Here is a 20908-nt window from a genome sequence, read left to right on the forward strand (position 1 = left end):
ATGCCCTACCCTGGGATTGGTCGAGGTGGTACCTGCAGATTGAAAGGTAGACTGCGGTTGTTATTCGAGACCGGAAAACATCGGTAAACTCCTTTTTAAAAATATGCCCAAAGTGACTGGCAATCAACCATAAGGCAGCAAAGGACAGTGTTTAGCTATGATGCAAATACAATATTTAGTGTAAAGTGTAAGGCCTCCATAGGTGAAAACTACATGTGCTTAGTGTATAAGTAATAACGCATTTCTATTTCTTCTGTTAGACTGACATTAATTTGACAATCCCGCCAAACAATTTCATACTAATGTTTTGCAAGATCTCTGTGGACATATTAACACAGGAAGCAACATTCACATATTTTTAACCTGTGCCCCTTAGGAGAGTGATCGATATTAAAAATAACTGCCTTAAAATAAAAGCCTTAAAGTGAGACGATGGGACTTTTGCTAAAAAGCAGCGTCTGTGGCTACAGGTGAAATTTACTGGATAATCGCCACAACAAGTGGAGTAGACGTCAGTGTGCAACTGCAACATCGACCGATGCATTTTCTTTTAAATATTTTTTCTGTTTTTGAACTTATTAAAACCTTACGTGTAGCAAAGTTTCCCTTAGCCACAAAATGAGCTTGCGCATTCGATTACAAAACACGGACATGACCACAGAACATTGTTATTACACCAAATAAGGAAATATTTCTGGTTTTAAATGTTAAATATGTTATATAGGTGTAACACTTTACACCCCATATTTAGCATTTCCAAGCACTGAATAGACCTACGAACATTAAGTTAATGGTTTATAACATTATATAGGTTTTGAGCCGATATAAATGTTAATTAATGTACTTGCCAGCAACTATAATTCCTCCTGCCGACTTCCATAGGTGTATAAACAGATAATGAATGACAATAGGCTACAGTAAGACACAGTTAACCGTACGTTACCGAATGTCCCTATATCTGCCTACAACTACATTATAGTGTGTTATAAACTACTAATTTAATATTTATATGGCGCTTATAAATGTTAAATCGGGGGGGTAAAGTAAAGTGTCACCTTTACATGCAATGACAAACAAAGAAATCTACAGTATGTTTTCCTCCAAGTTATATTACCTAGTATTATATATAACGTATGTTGGGAGTCAGTTCAACCGCAGAGAGGTCGAACCCTTATGAACAAACTGTTATAAGTCCAAATAGTCTTATGTGGGATTTGGGAGGGGTTGTGCTGCATAATAAGTCCTTTGTACATCAACCGTAGACAATGAGAATCCATTGTCTTTTGGCAGGTTTTACAGCTGGGGTCTCTGAGACCACAAACAGGGGTAATGAGTCCTTTTCTGCAGCTTCTGAAACTTCTGAAACATATCGTATCACAATGGTTATAAGCATTCCCCCCAAGATTGGGAAAGGCAAGGAAGTTTCGAGCTGATAAAACAATAGTGAGTATGATTTTTGAGTTGCTAAACAGGGTCAGGGGTCAAACACGGCATTAGGCTTAAAAGTGTCACTGGCACGCACAATTTCTGGCATGTTTGTGGGCTAAAAGGACAAAGAAATACATGCTGTTAATTCTCACCCTGTGGGCTGCCATATTAGTTAACACTGAACATACTGTACCAATTTCCTCTTTGCCCCAACCCCCCCCCCTCCTCAAGAGGGTAAAAGGCAGGTGGACCAGCCAGTCCACTGGGAGGAATGGGGGGAGATATGGGAGGAGGGTAGGGCAGGGCGGGTGCAGGTGGGACGGTCCACAGGGAGGCCAGAGGCAGGAGGGGACCAGGGGGTGGGGATCACAGAGTAAAGACGGGGGGGGGGGGGGGGGGGGTTGCAGGTGGACGGATAGTGCGCGACAGAGCGAGAAATTAATTCATTGATAGATTCCGATCTTCAGGAAAGAACTGGGAAATGTGGATGGAGAGATTAAGCAAAGGCAAAGAGGGAGGGAGGGGAGACATTAGAGGAATACTTCCCCCTGAATGCACACACAGGCCATAAAACACACACACACACACACACACACACATGTTCACACACACAAAGAGAGACACATGAAGATGAGGAGAGAAAGAGCTATTTCCAGTTTCCCCCTCCCAGGTGGCCGCGTAACCTAAATTCACCTAAATTCATTATTCATTACATACCTCACATTTACTACTCCACACACACACACACACACACACACACACACACACACACACACACACAAAAGAATGCTGACCATGCTACAGCCTGGAGCAAAGAGGCTGGGCGAGCAACCCAGAGGTGATTTCATCTAAATGTGTGCGTGAGTGTGTGTGTGAGTGTGTGTCCGTCTGTAGATCACGCCGCTGATGTCCTTCACATCAGGCCTCATGAATATCTAATCGAACTGTCATCTTAATAAAGCACCACTGAGTTAAACATGTCTCTGTCTGTGTGCGAACGGGAGGGAGATGATGGGAGTGTGTGAAAGCCTGTCTCCTAGAAATTACATTTATAGTCGTTTAATTCATTTATATACTATTCATATACAGTTATTAACACAACGAGGAAGCGTCTTCAATGAACGTATCTGCCAAACGTTCAATGACAACACATTTCATTCATTTTCCTGACAATACCTGCTTGTGGCAATGAGATGGATCATTAGGGCTTCTGCGTTTCTGTTTGGGCGCCTCAAAGCCCAAGGCTAAGGTTGTGGGAAGATCACGGTCTTGGTTAAATGTTGGAAAAAGTCAAGGGTGACTTGAAACACGAGCCATGTCATGTTACCTGCATTGGTTTCACCTCAAATCACCGTCTTTTCCAATCCTTTTACCAAAGTGCCGTCGTTGCCTAAACCCAACCACATGCTGGATGTGAGTCTCTGGTGTCAAAGTCCTTAACAACCCCCCATGACTTGTCTTGTCTTGTTACTCTGGAAAAAAAACGCATTCAACGGGTCCTCCAGCCTGAACGACTATATAGATCGTCGGTCCCTACCCTCTTATCCGACCGTGGTGGCGCACCGGACCTTCGTCGTCACGATGACAATGATAAACATGTTGTTAAGCGCATGGAGCGGTCAAAGTTCGGTTAAAAAAAAAGACTACCAAAACCACTTGGTTAGGTTTAGGGAAAAAAAATTGTGGTTTGGGATAAAAGAAGTTCTTTGTTGAGGTTAGAGGACCGTCGTCGTCACGGCTACACCAATAAACAAGCAGTTCGGGTTGTGGAAGGGTCACGGTTACAGGAAACACAACACTGTTTTAAAAGGGAGACAAACGGCGGCTTCCTGCGTGACGGTCCTGTGTTTTGTCAACTTGTCCGTCCATCCCAGCCTCCTCCTAATGCGGACTTTGTTTCATAGCAAGGACGCCTAACGATAAAACACAACTCTGGGTTGTAATAAGCTGCTGGCAAAGCCGGCCTATGGGCTCGTTCTTTTTTCAGGAGGACAGTCTCAACGTGTGTGTGTCAAAACAATCTAGTAGTATATACACATAACAGACCGGGCTGGTGTGTGTGTGTGTGTGTGTGTGTGTGTGTGTGTGCTGACTTCATCACCGTCAAGATGTGGGTTTGTTTCCCCGAACCACAGTGACTCAGCATTTCTGCTGCGGTAGCCTGGGTTCTCTTCCAAGCCGCGGGATTTGCCGATTAGGGTTGGAGTTGCGTCACCTGTCACAGTACGTGTGTAAAAACCTTCGTTTCCTCTGCCCCTTGCAAACGTTTCTTTGGCTCCACGTTGTCACGTGCTGCAGCCCTATTTTAAGACAGTGCACATCGGAATAATGCAACAGGAATTTTGTGCACCTGTGTGAGACAGAGAGGCAGATTTTTTTTTTTTTGGATAACCGCCGAGTTAAAGATGGACCTAGCATGGGGTCAACATAGCACCAATGCAATACCCTCCTCTTTCGAACTCGAACGCGTCCCAAGTTTTCGATGCGAGTCTCAAGCCCAAGCCGAGATGACCCCGATGACATCATGATGACATCATCAGGGCTATGGTCTTTAGACGAGAAACGCCCCCTTTAAATTGTTGGTATCAGAAATATTGAAACGCAGTGACAAGAAGAACATTTTTTATATCCTCTAAAACTGAATTACAGCCTTCTGGAAAACGAGCCTTTATATTATGGCAACAATGAACATTTTGTTTTGGGTGAAACTGACACTAAATTCTGTTCTTTTCTGCATCTGCGGTCAGTTTGTTGTCCTCATGGCCGGACGCCCACCGCTGCTGGATGGTTCATTGTCCAGACATGAGATGTGATTTCACCATATTGAGTTCCACGGCATTCGGTCCCGTGACAACCGGCTATGTTTCTGGTAACTGACGCACTCGTTTTTTTTTCTGCTTTATGACGGTGTAAGACACAAGTCGCCGCTCCGATGTCATCATCAGCTCCCTTATTTATAGTGAATGACCTCAACTCGATGAATGCAGGGACACACACACACACACACGTGCACACACACAGCCTGGTGTCCGTGTTAGGCTGCCTTTGTGTGCGTATCTCATAGACTGGGAGTCCCTGTGGATGAGCGGAGATGAATAACTCAACACGAGGAGGTTTCTGACCCAGGAACAAAGCACATCCACTGACAGGCCTCCAACTACCCGCTGTCGTCTTCCTCCTCTCTTCCTTTGTTTTCTCGCTGCTTGTACCTATTCTTTCATCATTATCTACTTTTCTGCCATTCTGTTCGTCGGTGCAGCTTCTCTTTCTGGCTCTATACCGGGGACATGTCTTGCTCGAGGCAAGACTTAAATATGAAAACTCCCCTGTCTTATCAGCTTCAAACATAAAAGAAGGGCTATTAGCAGGAGAAGCACATCCAACCCCCATTAATTGAGACACTTTAGATTTGCCCAAATAACATTCTGGTGATGGGTATGACCGCTGGCTGAGACGTCTTAGCTATGCTAATGGTCTGGTTCTACTGAGGGCAATGCCGGTCTTTCAGCTGGTCACCACTTTTTCCCAGATTGAAGTGTCTCAGCAACGATGGGAGGGACTGCCATGGAAATGTGTACATTCGTGCTCCCCAGAGGATGACTCCCACTGACTCTGGTGATCCCCTGACTTTTCCTCCTGTGCCACCAAGAGGTTACCAGTTGTAGATGTGAGTGAAATGTCTCAACAATTGTTGGATGGATTGCCACACAACTTGGTTCAGACATTCATGGTCCCCTCAGGATGGATTACACAGATCCATAAACTGTTTATCTTGATGCGTGCAATTCCTAATATTTACATAACAGTAGTGGATGGAATCATGCATTAATCCTGTTTTTCTTTTTGCCGATTTTCAGGAAATTCTGTTAAAATTTGCACCAAATTCGGATGGAAACTTGACCAGAGAGCAGCTGGTGTAGCTGCAAACTCTTAGTTTTGTTCCTCAGAAACACTGAAACACTGAAAACTTCCTTCAATCCAAAAACCTGAAATCCAGTTGATCTCAACAACACGCTACGTGGAATAAAAAAAAGAACAGATAATGAAAAAGAAGAAACGCTTTGAGCAAGAATCGAGAGGACGAAAAAAGCCTATTATTGATTTCATTAGATAACTATTAGTCCATCAGCCTCTCAGTGCCTGCTTCTATTAGGGCAGCAACTACTGATTTTTTTCATTTATCTGTTGATTATGTTCTTGAATAATCTGTCCCAGTTTTTCGAAAGAACAAGGTGACAGGCTTTTTGTTTTTCCCCGGCCAACGGTCCAAAAACACTTTATTGATCGACTGATCGTTTCAGCTCCAGCGTCTATAGATATGTATGTTTGTCGGACTATTGAATTTTGCCTTTGTTTACCACTTCTGTCTATTTCCTTTTCAAATTACCCGCTGGTCCCAGAGCACAACCCAAAGCTTTTCACATTCAAATCAGCTCTTATTGGCGTGACATTGTTTAGCCACCTCTGGATTACCCCCGCCCTCCTCCGACCGCACACCCACACACACACACACCTCTGCAGGCACAAAGCCAGTTTCACGTGTTTGTTTCTTATTTGCCTCTCTCCACACGACAAACGAAGCAAGTGCATGGGAGCGCGTAAATCAGTCATTAGCGACGGTATGTTCCCGGATAAACAACAGCTTCCGCGCTGGGCGGCTTCCCGGGCTCGGCTGGGGTCTATTAGATTTAGCCGAGGGGGCGAGTGGCACCAGCTGTGAGAGGCCACAGTGTAACAGAGCGCTCTGGGCATACATCTATCACTGCCTTCACACAAAATAAACAGTGAGGAGAGAGCAGAGAGAGGAGGCAGCAGGGACTTATACAGTAATTTAACCGTCAGTGAGATAAGTGAAAGGAACAATAAAATACCAGCATGAAACAGGTCACGTTACAGAGGGATCTACGAGGTATTTAAATGAGGTAATCCTCTTAGTAGACTGTAATTGACCAATCTAATCTAATGATGTTAATAAAGTCTGGATTAAAACGTGAACTCATGTCAACGTCAACAGCGATAAGTGCGGAGCGATGCTGTCGAGCCTCAGCCCCGGCCTCGGTGAACGAACGAGGTGTCCCAGCCAGCGAGACGGTTCGTCGTACGGCAACTTCTGTCAATACGCGGCAGGATTATACATCACGTGCGGGACGGGTGAAGTCAACCGACGCCGTGAGAACACTGCTGACCGACCAGATCGGTGAGCAAGACCCACTCTGTGTCTCCTCCCTCTTCTCTGAGAGAGAACTAGAACAAAAACAGGTTTGAGGCAGGAAATGTCTCAGACTTCTGAGGACCCAAACAGGCCAATCGTTATCTGCTGAGACTCATCCACTGTTGATTCTTAGGTTACTGGCATAAAGGCATCATTTGTTGCAAACTCTCTCTGCCGTGTCTGCATCTGATTGTGTTTTTGCACAAAATGGATAAAAGTGAATCAGGCTCTAATGAGAAATCTACTACATAAACATAAACATGCTCTTTTTCAGGTTTCACAATATATATATATATTTAATGTTTCTTTTCTATGGGCTTTCATTATATGTATACTGTATAAAGGCCTGTATTGCTTTGTCAGTCCTGGGGAAAGTCAAACGGACCTGGGATTCTCTACTTGTACACAGCTGTATAAGTCTGGTGTGTGTCCTCTTTCAGATTGTGAGTCTGGCATTTGGGGGTTCTGTGAACCTGCTTCTGGGAATTCACATGTCTACATCCGTTTCATGACTGGTTATATGGGATGGGGAACCTCCAATGGTTGTAGCGGCTTTAAAATGGCACTTCTAGGTTTCCGTAGTGAGCAAAAAGGACGTGGCTGCAAACCTTTGTGAGGCCTGAGGCCGTAGCCAGCCTAAATAGAAAAAATGATCCTACATACATAGTTCCACAGAAATGATTGCACCATCTTCATCACGCACACACACGCGCAGTATCACCCACCCGCCTACACACACCCTCGCTTCCACCCACCACAACCCAGCGGCCCATCTGGCTCCCCTCCTCAGACTCTGAACCTTTTTTCTTCACAGCTGCCGCCAATCCACTGAGAGCAGAGACTCCCCAGCAGCTTCAGCAGACACTCACATCACACCTAATCCCTGCTGGCAGGTGGAAGAAGTTACCCTGCGCTTTGATTTTGGCTCTTCACTTAATAACCTCGTCCTCTTGATCGTCAAGGTGTGAGGTCAAGCCCAGCGGCTGCTCTCCAGCTCAAGAGGATCGGCGCTTTCGTTTCGGGACACAAACACTTGGATAAAAGTCACTTCTGTGATGAATTGACAGCAAAGGTACGGCGGCCCCGAGAGCTCAAAGCGCTTCAAACCTAGAAAACACAAGCAATTGAAGAAAACGGCTTCATCTGGACGGATCATGCTCAGAAGCGACATTCGCTTTCGAATGAATGAAGCACTGCATTTATTAATGGCCGCAGAGTCACACATGGGGTGGTTGGGGTGGATGGTGGGCGTACAAAGCGCACGGGAGTCCAGGCTGTAGCCTGCAAACACGCTTCCTGCAAAAAGTAGTTGTTATACACATCCTTTCTAGGAGACAGGGTGGCAGGAGCACACATGCAGATCGACCAAACACAAGCAAATGAAAAAAAAAATCCGCCTAATGAGAAAAACACAACCAAGTAGAGAAACACTACAGGTCACGCTGAAGACAGAAAGGAGTCACAGTCTTTTTGGACTCACATGCTGTTGCAGGTATCTGCTGTTAACCTAGCGTTAGCCTTTGGCTGATTACTGGCTCACCCCTTCAAACACTGGGACATAATATCGGAATCGTGCGCTTAGAACACGGATTGCTCATTTTGACTAAGTGAAGTAAATTGTTCAGGGACTAATTTCCAGTGCGTCTCTATGACTGTTGTGCTTTCTGCTTTTGCACTGCGTGTCTGTGTTTGGTTGTTTTCTCATTTGTTACCAAACTGATGAAGCCGTTTTCTTCTGCGCATTGTTTTCTCTATCATGTTTTGTCTAGGTTTAAGAGCGTTGAGCTCTCAGGGCCGTTGTAGAAAGGCTTAATTAAGTAAATGTCCTCTGGGAAGCACTTAAAAAAAAACAACCTGTCTGATCATGTCCTTATGTCCTTTGTCCAAAAAGCCCCAACTCTGTCTCCGAGTTACACCGCTCCCAGGCGGGAGATCGCATTTCTTCATCTCCACTCAACTCAGAGAGCCTCTCTCTTTATCTCCCGTTCTCCTTCATCCCTCCCCGGCATCTTTCCCTCTCCTCCTCCTCCTCCTCCTCCTCCTCCGCATCGTCCTCGTCCTCCCCTCACCCCACTCTCGGGGAACAGGAAGGAAGGTTTAAATTAAAAGGAGATTTGATCCTTATCATATTATTCAATCAGTCGGTGAAAATGTCAATTTTATATTGTGTTGTAAGTGTGTGTGTATGAAGCCAGTCTCACTCCCATCCCATTCTGTCTTTTCCCCATCACCATGGTAACCCCCTGACTCCAGCAGCACACAGTAATGTTTCTCTCCCCCATCCCCCACGCTGCCCCTCCTTCTTTTCTCCCATCCCCCACTCCATCCCTCCACACCTCTCCCTCGCTTTCTCTCCGGTGCCACTCCCTGTATCTCCTCGATTCACCTCTCTCTCTCTCTCTCTCTCAAACAAACGTATATAAATGTGCGCACACACACACACGCACACACACACACACACACACACAGTTTTTGCCATTGTCTCAGTTCCCACCTGCCTCTCCTCCTCGGCAGGACACGACTGGTCTGCAATGTGTTAAAGCAGCCGTCTGGTTTTTTGGAAACATTTCTCCCTTCTTTTTTTCCGCCTTTTGTGCGGCTTCTTAACGTGCAGCGACACAAACTCGTCAATATCCCCCAAATTCAGGGAGACAGATGGTCGGCTTTGAGAAAAGTTATGGCATCAGGGACAAACTGCAGGTATGAGGAGATAAATGACAAGCACGAGGAAGGTTCTGCTTCTTAAAAGGCTCGCTCATAATTTTGCATTATAAGGGACATTATTTTTATGTCTGAATTAATTAGTACGATGCCAAAAGGGTTTTTGTTACCCAAGACTTTTTTTTGTTTGTGTATATAGGTATTTATGTATGTACCCTATAGGTGTATGTATTTATTAAATATGTCTCTTAAAAAAAAAGATTTTTTTTATCCTGTAAAATAATCTTTTTCAAGTTTTTCAGGTTTTCAAAATTTAAAACCCAAAGATTTCATTTGAAATTCAGAGAGCACTGATATTTGATCAGTTGATAATTCAAAACAGTTAATCAATTCCAAATAGGTGCAATTAATTTTCTTTGAATTGATTAATCAAAATCGACAAACCTTTGTAGTTGTAGGTAAATGTTTTATCTATATTTTTAGGAGTTTTATCACTTCTAAGACAAATATCAACTAAAAAACCAGGGCGATAATCACACGATCAGCACACATTTTAACGTCTTTAACGTTTGAGCACACATTTTCACATTTTGTGTGGCCAACAGTTTAAAACCCAAAGATACCCAGTTTACTTTCCTGTAAGACAAGGAAAAAGCAACACATCCTCACAACCAGAAAATGTTTGGACTTTTTGCTTGAAAAACAACTTAATGGCGTATGTGCAAGTCTTGCCTCTCATATATTTTATTGGAAAATGGCCGAGTTGTGCCATATATTCACTACAGATGAGACACTATATTTCACAAAGGTGAAATATAGTGTCTCATCTTGCAGACTGAAAGGTTCCCGCTATTCACAACTTGCCCACGTATGGGAAAACACTTGTGTGTTATGACTCAGATTTACGTCACATGTGAGTCTGCCGCTGGTCACTGTTCTTTACGCTAAGTCCGAAATATGGTTCACCATGTGGTCATTTGTCAGTTGAGTGACTGATGATATTGTTGGTCAGATGTTTGGCTGATAAAGTGTCCTCTGTGTTTGCGGTCGCGGCATGAATGGACTCTTGTCACGGTTCAACCACACTGGCCAGAAAAACACAGAAGGCACATATTTGTAGCAGGATATAAGTGCGTGCGCGTGTGTGTATGTAAGTGTGTGGACGTGTGCGTGCGTGCGTGTGCGCTTGTGGGCTTGTGTGTGTGTGTGTATGTTCACACGTGTGTTCACTGCATGTGCTAAGGCCATTGAAGTTAGATTAGCCCCAAACACAGAGGCGCTGTTAAATCCGCCTACAGTCCCTAATCCGAGCTAATGGACGCACCCCCATCCAACGACACACACACACACACACACACACACACACATACACACACACACACAAACACACACACGCGTGCTCGCGGGCACCCATCCAGAGGAAGATAAGGGTTGAAGGAGGGAGACGATGTAGGAAGAAGAGCCGAGACTATGACAAGAAGAAGAGGAAGAGGGGGAACATACAGTAAGAGGCATTCCTCCCATTTCTCGACACAAAGGCCTCATTCTGTCGAGGAGAAACCGAAAGACAAGAGGGAGAAAAAGGGAAAGAAAGGCCAGAAGAGAGGAGGGATGAATCAGAGGGGAGGGAGCGGGGGCATGAGAGAACTGGATGAAGATGGATAAGAAAGTTTCAGATGAGAAATACAGAGGAAGTGAGCAGCAGAGATTAAGGGAGGAACTGAGAAAAAGCAAAAGTCAGACTAATCTAATTTTCTGGGCCCAGACCTCCTTCTGACCCACTGTCCTGCAGCTCAGACCTTTTAGTCTGGCGCTGAACTGCATCCTCAACCTTTCTCCTGGGACTTTTATTGACTTTATAGACCTGCCAGCACAGGAGAAATTCACGTTGTCCTTTCAGTCCAAACACACCGTTGTACAAATCCAGATGCTACCACGAGGTCAGAGAGTCTGGCTGGCCGCCTACAAGGTACAGTGACGCTTCCACAGTCAGATAGAAAGCAGCTGTCTGACTCTGACTTAACGTTAAATACCAGTACAAGTACAGGACTTACATGGAAGCCGAGAAGGCGTCTTAATTGATACCTACTTTTTTTTTTTTGGCACTATTATGGGGACTGAAAAATCTTTCTAAGACGGCTCTGGCAACTGTCTGAAACAGGTTCCAGAGCCAAGGAGCACATCATTAGCTCACCGTACTACATGATGTTGTGGGGTTTCGGCTGTTCGTCCGCATACTGACTACGGTAGCAATGCTAACGTTGCATTGCTTCCGAGGCCGAGGAGCGTACCACTGGCTATCCACACGAATTTGTGGGGTTACAGGTTCATTTGGAAAAAGCCCTGTTCAGGACTGGGACTTCCACTGTGTGTGAGCTTAGGCAGTGACTCTGTTCTGCTTTTACCGGCATCGAGAGCTGAGTGAAACCGGAACTTTAAAGGTTGTGATCCAGAAGTAAGAAAACTGTCAAAACCCCTGTATTGTCATAACTACGCTAATAACTATAGATCCAGCCTCAGAACACAACCTTTGTCAACAGTTTCACATGTTTAGCCAAGGATGACATTAGATCCTTTGAAAAATGATCTAATATCCTTGTTGAGGCAACCTGTTTCAGTTTCCCATAAGCCCGAGAATTTTGCGGGCTAAACGTCACAGCTCGACAGAAGAGGCTAATGTTCAGGCATGTTTTAGGACTTCAGATCTTAAGACTAGAGTCATGTTCTGTGAATATGGATGAAAGCAAGTGACAATGACGTAAGTACCCGCGATGCCACAAGGTTTTTTTCATAGCAATGATCTGTCCCAGAATGTGGAAAGTAAACTGCCTGATTTTTTTTCATGCTGACCAATGAGAGAAATCCTGAATGTGAGAAAGTGCGAAAGTGAAAGTGAAAACATACTGTTTCAAAATACTATAAAGCAGTCCGGAAGTTTGGATTCTCTGTAAACAGGGTTACGATAAAGAAACAAGACCCTGAGCTTATATTTGTCTTATACCTACATTACTACGGCTAAGTAGCTCTGCGCTGCAATACAGGACCACTCATTTAATTCCGTGTCTTCTACATGGATCATCAGCTGGATGGTTGGATGATGACTGTGAATTCTTTCAGTCTTTCAGCACAATATCCCGGTTGTATCCATAAATATGCATTTCTGTATATTTAGGACCATTTCCCAGGGAAAAAGCCTTCTCAACCAAACCCGAGCGTTAACATTAGCTTGCTTAGCTGGATTTCGTCTACCCCGAGGACCCATTATTTAAAAACCCCAGTGGTAAATCTGCTATCACTGTAAACTGCACGTCTCCTCTCGTCTGTCAGTTTGGAGGTTGAGAAGTACAAATGAGCGTTGATATAAAATCCCCCCAGACGGTTTCGGGCAACTTGTCTACTGTCGAGCGTGACTGGAGGGGACAAAGAAAGACACTGGACTAAAAAAAATCCTCCTACGCCAGTCGACCCTAACTTTCCCTCCTCCTCCTCCTCCTCCTCCTCTACCTCTCTCATCCTATTCCCAGCCCAGACTTTCTTTTCATCTCCCTATCTGTCCACCCATCCTCTCTTTCCCTGCTCTTTTTGGATTCATTCTCTCCTGGACTAAATCTTTCCTCCTCCCCGCCGTTAAACCTCGCCGATCTTTCAGCCTGTCTTTCACCCTCTATTATCCCCTCCGTTCTCTCCTGAGCTTATCAACTTTCCCTCCTTCGGTCCTCCTGCCTCTCCTCTCCTTTCTTCCTCCGCCTCCTCCTCTCAGGTTCTGGCCTACTTTGAGGCGATCCGCTGCCAATGCAGTCACGGTGAGAAAACCCCACAATGCGAACGACAGAAAGGGAGGCAGAGATGTTTGTGTGGCTTAAATGACGTTGCTATGAGTGAAAAGAGGAATTCCAGAGTAAACAGACAAACAGAAACCTGGTGAGAGTATGAAAGGGGCACACACACCAAGGAGCAGAAGACACAAAGTGAAATGAATCCTCTTTGTACATTTGTCTGCCTTAAGCGCTTAAAGCTGCAATGAGTAGTCAATTAATTGATTAGTCGATTGATAGTAAAATTATCGTTTTAGTCATTTTTTAAGCAAAAATGCCAAACATCCAGTGGTTCCAGCGCCTTAAATGTGAGGATTGGATGCTCTCCTTAGTCATACATGATAGTAAACTGAATTATCTTTGGATTTTGGACCAGTGTTCGGACAAGACGGACTGAAGCTTTTTGAATTTTTCTTTTTCTTTTTCTGCAGAATAGTTGATAAGTTGCCGCCTTACTTCAAATCATGAGAGCCGACAGGTGAGGAAGCCCGAGTCTCTGCCCTGTGGCACTCCGCGCTCACGCTATGAAATCGCTGCCACAAGAAAACACCACCCGCAGAACAACGTAAATCTACCGCCCCGTCTGCAACATCAGGGGTTGAGGAGAGAGAGGTAGACAGTGTGAGTCAGTCGGGAGAAGCCAGGACGCACACAGAGCTTGTGATTTCGCAGATATGGAGATGAAAAAGAACTAAATCATTCCTGACAGAAGTGTGTCTGAGAGTTTTGGCATGAAAGGACGCATGCCACAAATCAGTCTTGAATAATTTACCACTATATTGTTGTACAGTGCATTGTTTCATTCAATATTCATAAAAATGTGCTGCTGCAGATGCTTTTCAGATACTGAAAAGCTGTGTCAGGCCAATCAGACACTCCCTACAGGCAGATTTGCCCTCACAGAGCCTGTTTGTCTGCACATGGAAAACCCTGAATGGTCATCTCAAAGGTTTAGACAGTGAAAACAGACAGAGGGGGAAGAACACACATACACCCACAGGCACGTATGTACAGTGACACAAACGCACACACACACACACACACACACACACACACACACACACACCTTTAGCTCAGTGCACACCCAGATCAGCCAGCACACTTGTTCATATCTGCCATCGTATTATGTAAGACATCATCCACATCCCCCGGTCCACACACACACACACACACCTATACACACAAACACACACTGATCAGCGTGGATACAGATGCGCACACACATTCATGCATGGAAACCCAGACGCAGGAAGCATGGTGAGATGCTATTGTTTTCATCTTACTTCTGCAGGTGTTGCGCCTCTGTCTCCTCTGCTCTTCTTTTCTCTCCTCCTCTCCTTGTCTTGCTTCTTGTCTCTCTCTTTATTTTTTCTTTCCTCTCCACTGAGTCGTGCCTTTTCTCGTTTCTTTTTTGCACTGATGCTGCAGTGGTACATAAAACACACCCTTCTGAGCTCTGCCTGTCATCCCTCCCTCCTTTCCCTCCCTGCTGCTCTCTGGTTGGCTGCTTCAGAGGGATGACATCAGCCTCTTTCATTGCAGCCTCGCTCTCTCTCTCTCTCTCTCTCTCTGACTGTATTCCCCTAGTACCTCCTGCCCCTCCCTTCTCCGTTACCTCCATGCTACCCCCCTCCTCCTCTATTTTTACCTCTCTCAATCCCTCTCTGTTTCCTCTCTGTTCTGGTTTTCTTCTCATACTGGTGGCCGACTGGTTGGATAGTAGGAATATCAGCAAATAATATCCTGATTATGTGGATTTTGAAAATGTCACAGGTTATTTTAAATAAGTAATTAACACACAATTGAATTGTTGGAAAGAATTCAGCGATTAATTTGTGAATTACTTCAGTTAAATTTTGCGAGAGGCTGCGTCATGATCAGATTTATACAATTTTCTTGAGGCGATTTTCTCGCTAAACCAATTAATGCATGCGGTGCTGTCATGATTGTGATTAACCATTAAATTGGCAGCATTGCAGTCACACGTAATTACATTTTTGTGCAAAAGACTTTCATCACTTCTCGATTGCATCATATGACCTGATGTAAGCGAAACAATATGACAGTAAGCGAAACAGCACAAAGTTGTCACTCTTGACAGTACTATCCTTTTTAAGATCTGCTCTTGATCAAAAACTACATTTGAACTTTATTTAGCTCAAGCTGAAGAGGCTGTTTGACTTTGGACACTACAAATCACCCACACAAATTACTACAAACGTCTCCCTATTATTAAAACAAAAGATACTGCAGGTGACAGGGATATAGAGAAGTGAGCAGTAAATGCGGAGGTGAGAGTGCTGCAGCAGCCCAACCGAAACCCTTGGCTAAGGCTGAGTGTGACGCCTTGGTCTGAAACCTCCAGCTGTGTCTTACTCTGTCCACCTCACTTACAATGACTTTTCACACATCGCGGTGGAGAAGAAGATTCCAGAACAAACTCACAGCAAGACTGCTTTGATGGATTTAAGCACCATATTTTAGCTCCGTTTAGCTCTTTCAGTTCTAAATGTTAAACGTACTTCGCCAGCTGGTTGCTAATTTTGTCTCCCCCAGATAGCGTACAGTGGGTTTAGCAGAGCTTGTTGTTGAACACTGCTGCTGCTGGAAACAGCGCGGATGAGAGCTGTGAGACTGAACCGTAAATCAAAACAATAAGCTTAGAGAGGCCAGAAGCTGCAGACTTGGATGATAATTTTGTGAAAGTTCGTCACTTTGAGTGGCCCCTGATTCAGTGTTAATGTAAAAATATTGATTTAAAGTGACTATAATCAATATTTTTATAATACAAATTATAAATGTTATTACTATTTTTAAGTGAAAAGTGTCGCTCTCAGTGTCGGGTCTCAGGTCATTGTTTGTCTGCGCTGGTTCAGTCTCACCGCTCTCACGGCGTCGTTTTCAGCCGCAGCAGGCAGATGTTTTCCGAGAAACAGCTGTAAAAAAAAAAGCCACTGTCCACTACCTGCTAAGCAGCAAACAGCAGACGGACTCAGTCAAGGACCAGCTGGTGAACACAGAGGAGCGTTTAGCAGCTAAAGAGCCTCAGGAGCTGGTGGAGACCAAAACGAGAGCTAAAAGAGAGGGAGAAATGGACTTGGATTCATCAGGTGACGCAAACACCAGGTCCTGATGAATGATCATGTTGCTCTGTAGCTGCTGGATGTGGAAACAAGCGTTTGCTAAAAAGTTCAACATCTCAACATAAAATGTGATGATATGTTAACGTTGCGTTCACAACTTGTTTCCACTGCCCCCAAGTGGCCAAAAATATACTGCAGGTTTAATTTAGCTTTAAATTGAATGCACTATAAAACAGCGGGTAAACGACTGATCTCGGGATTAAAATCAACAACGTCATCCTAAAAAGCTGCAGTGGACTATGACAGACTGAAAAGAGTACAAAGTACCTTCAGACCAGCTCAGGCACTGCACTCAAGCAGCAGCATTAGTAGACCACGTCCTCCTACACATCAATCTCCTTCACTCTCCGTTCGGTCTGTCTGGATGCTTTTCCCGCTCGGCTCCTCCTCCCTCTCTTTCTCCTCCCGTTCTTCTTCTCCGTTACTGAAATGAAGATTCTGTTCTCTCTTAACCAGACTATAAAGGCCAGTAAAACTCATGTGACATTGTGTTATCTGCCAAACAGAGCATCCAGCCAAAACACCCCTGCTCTTCCTATGTGTGTGTGTGTGTGTGTGTGTGTGTGTGTGTGTGTGTGTGTGTGTGTGTGTGTGTGTGTGTGTGTGTGTGTGTGTGTGTGTAAGAGAGAGAGAGATGTACAGAAAGAAAAGAAAAATGTGTGTGAGAGGACAGATGGACAGGGAGAGTGTCTGTGTTTACGGGTGTTCTTTGGCAGCACTATACAACAACACAACAGTGACCAGTTTTTATGTGTGTGTGTGTGTGTGTGTGTGTGTGTGTGTGCGCGCGTGTGTGTGTGTGTGTATTCCTCAGCTGTCTTTCCTCCTCTATCAAAATAACATAAACCAGCAGTCAGCTAACAGTAAATCTGCACTGTGGTTGCTAAGCCGATGTTTGGAGCACAGGTCCTCATGGTTCTAAAATGCTGGACCTGAGTCCACTGGCATCAGTTAACAAGCAGCTGCCGTCAATGAGAGCAGCAGCGTAAACGTAATACTGTTCTAAAAGTGAAACTAAAGTCACAGAAATCCTGAAAATCCTTTATTCTCCAAAGGCTAATCTCTAGGAATCAAAGTCCTGATTTCACCTCCCGCACCAACAATCAATGATCAGCCGTTCGCAGTTTTGTCCGCTGACAATAGGTCTTTTTTCTCAGCAGATATTTTGACCTGTAACAGTAAGAAAAGATGTCGCTCGTCACACTAGCGACGGCGCCGTGTGTCCCGGTAAGGAACGACATTGTGACAGTGAGCCAGCATGAGCGACAGCAGGACCCTGAAGCTGAAGCAGCTAAATGGAATTCAGCCGTCAGCAATGCTACGGTTCCTGCGGGTGCTTTGGTCAGAAACCCAAGTATTGTACAAACTGAATTTCCGACCTGTTGACGGCACGAAGGGAAAAGTCAAAGTTATAACAGTTCACCCTGAGGGGGGGGCACGGATGTGTGAAACGCATTTCACGACAATCCGTCCAGTAGCTGTTGAGATACTTCATAAAAAACTCCACAAAACGAAACACTTGGTGCCACTCCATTAAGTAAATGTTGACATATTTCACAGCATGAATGAAAACTTTGACCTTTAAGGGAACCACCTTCTGGGGACCAGTGTCTGTACTAAATTTCATGGTAATCCATCCAGTTGTTGTTGAGATATTCTATGACACCACAGCGCCGGTCGTAGAGCTGCATTGCTAGCATGGCTGAATAAAAGTGAATTTGGTGTAGGAGAATACCATCCAAGGCGGCCTTAAGACAGAAACCGGATTATCTCCACATCTTCCTGTATCGCCTTCTCTTTCATTTTCATCTCCTCTTCTCCTTCTGCACAGCAAATTGAGTTTCCTCTCAAGCAGACAGCAGCTCCATTATCTCCTCCGCCTCCTGCAGGTCGTCTTGGCCTACCACTCTCCCCCTCCCATACCTTCCCTCCATCCCCATGTCTTCCCTCACTTAAGGCTTAATTCCCTTAACCTGCGTGCGTGCGCTGCGTGCGTGCTTGTGTGTGCCCGCGCACATATGGGCACGAGCGTCCTTGATGACATGTCCCAGACGGTGTCGGACATGGGACAAGGACGTTAGAGAGGAGAGGGAAAGATTCTCATCTGCTGTATTGATCACTGCATCTTAAGAATCGGTCCTCGCCCACACACACACACACATCCACTCCGTGCGCATGCAGTTTACCGTAAGTGTGACTCAGCCTTTCTGACTGGAATACAGAAACACCAAGGCTGAAGCACACAGATAGACACGGCTCGTGGATTAAATATGACCTGTCGTCTCTGTCATCTTGCATGAGGGTGGAGTGAGAGAGAGAGAGAGAGGAAAAGGGGAGAGAATAAAGAGTTAAGGGAAGGAGAGAGGTGGAGAGAAAGAGCGGCACCGATGGAGGGAGAGACCGGGAGAAGCAATGAGAAGATATACAAGGGTTAACAGTTTTATTTAATTACACATCAATAAATCCTGTTAGGCAATTAGACCCATTAGGCTTATGAATTCTGTACCCACCCAATTCTGCTGCCTCTGTTCTCCTTGCAAAGCTCACCGCTGCTCACATATCATTGTAGCTTCATCCTTATTCACTTCCTGAGGTCTAACCTGATCCCTGTCCAACAGTGCCTAATTCAAATTCAACTTCTTTTGCTAAACCCTAGATCCTGAACTACTAGGAAGGTTAATCCCGATCTAATTTAAATCCTGACCAAATCGACAGTTTAAAATAAGAGCAGCTTTTATGTTAATTTAATCTCAATCCTAAATCAGTGGGCATTAAAACTGTCTGTACTTTTGCCTCAACCTTAAAGGAATAGCTCCACATTTTGGTAAATAATTTTTGCTTTAGTTGGGTTCTTGCCAAGAGTCAGACGAGAGGATTGGTGCCAGTCTCGTGTCTGTGCAGTTAATATGAGGATACAGCCACCGAGGCGGAAAGAGAACGGGGAAACAACTTACCTGGCTCTGTCCGGAGGTAATACAACCCACCTTCCTGCTCCTCTAAACCTCACTGATTATGTGACATGTTTGCTTCATCCATATCAAACCTGGCGTAAAAATATGTATTTCCCAACATGTTGAACTTTTCCGTTAATCCTCATCCTAACTCAAACCCCTTCTGTCTCACAAGTCCAACTCTCAAGTTGAAATGTAAACATAGTCCGAATGTCTTCTCAGGAACTGTAAGTTCCAGCCAACTGGTTACATAAAGGTGGTTTTCAAAGGACTGTTCAGTCCACTCGGAAGCTGAGCACAGATTTGTTGCAATCAATATCCGTCACATAACGAGACCCAAGCTTAATTTATGCCTGTGAATTAAAGGGACATGTGGAGCCTACGACAGTTATGTGCACGGGCTTCGGGTTCCCGGAGTTCACTACGCCATAGCTGTCATGTGCCTCCTCAGAAATCTGACTACACATCAGGGCTATGGGAGCTGTGGAAATACCACATGGTGAAGACGAGAACTGTGATTGGACAGCGTGGGTGCTTGGGTTATTTATTTATTTTTCCTGGTCTCTGATGCAGGTGAAGAATGCTGAGAGTGAAGACGACAAACTGAGAAAAGGCTCTGCTGTCTTCTCCTTCTACTGAGTAACACATAGCTGTGTCCATCAAAGCCATTTCCCCAGCAAACCTTCTGCTCACCTGGCGCCTGTACTGCAAAGCCGGTTCAGCGTACCCAGGACATCTTATCCTTATCTGGCTTCGCTGATCCTGACGACCGTAAACACGCTAAGCGGTCACACGGCGGTGGTTATCAACTTCGGGGCGGTGTTTGCAGCATACGACCGATTGCGAACGTGGACAAGTCCACTGGCAGCAGAGCGGCGGATTTTACAAACCAGGAGCCAACTATAATATTAGACCTGTAGGAAGAAGTCAAACACGTTATCCAGACTAAAAGCAACAGTTGCAGGGACATCTCTAGGCGAAAAAAAAAAAAAATCACAAATGCATGAAAGTGTAGGTTAAACGGATTATAAAATCATGGCCCCATCGTTAGGACATGAGTACATCTGACTGTAATTACATTTGTGTATTCCATTGAATTAATGCGTCGCTCAGATGCATTCTAATGGCGTGTGTGACAATTTTAGCTTTATTCTTTTAGCTGCAATCCCCGCTCCCAAGTCGCCAAACCGACTTGGGAGCCAATAAAAAATAAATATAGAAAAAACAAAAGCACAGTGAAATGTCTCTGACATTGCTTTCAGCCAACAGGAAAAAAAATGAAAATAAGTCCTGCTGAGGAGCTGGTCCTCTGCAATGATGACGGTCGCTCATGCAGAATAAAAGATTGTCAGGGAAAGCCAAGGGGGTTTGCCGAGCTCAGAGCGCCAGAATTGACCGGTCGGTTGGCGGGGCATTCACACGCATTGATCTGTTCCCTCCGACGTTAGCTGCTCCGGAGCAGATTAGGTAAATTACCATGGTGACGGTAAGACGTGAGCCACCGTCGTAACCCTGAGAAAACCCGGGTGTTAAACCCGAAGTTACCTCGCTAACCACAAACCCTGCTTGGTCGTACAGGCCTGAGACCCCTCCCCGCTCCGTCGCAGTGAATGAAAGAACGTAAACACGGCGACTACAGGGAATAGTCTCATGTTCAGTATGAAACGAGGCAAACCCTCCCACTATCACTCACGTCAC

The 20908-nt window shown here is 45.0% G+C and overlaps 1 protein-coding gene across 6 annotated transcripts in view; it reads right to left on the reverse strand.

Annotated features, from left to right (window-relative positions):
• LOC120804085 (neural cell adhesion molecule L1-like) overlaps positions 1-19987 on the reverse strand; it is a 56619-nt gene extending 36632 nt beyond the window's left edge. For 5 of the 6 annotated variants that reach the window (XM_040153289.1, XM_040153288.1, XM_040153286.1 and 2 more), the window contains exon 1: positions 14400-14434. The gene's annotated coding sequence lies outside the window, so the exon portion shown is untranslated. Of the gene's footprint in view, positions 1-14399; positions 14435-19903 lie in introns of those variants that run through there. The other variant, XM_040153285.1, reaches the window with a different exon arrangement.
• Positions 19988-20908: the final 921 nt, after the last annotated feature.

Source organism: Xiphias gladius, chromosome 18 (assembly GCF_016859285.1).
Source record: "Xiphias gladius isolate SHS-SW01 ecotype Sanya breed wild chromosome 18, ASM1685928v1, whole genome shotgun sequence".
Lineage (NCBI taxonomy): Eukaryota > Metazoa > Chordata > Actinopteri > Istiophoriformes > Xiphiidae > Xiphias > Xiphias gladius.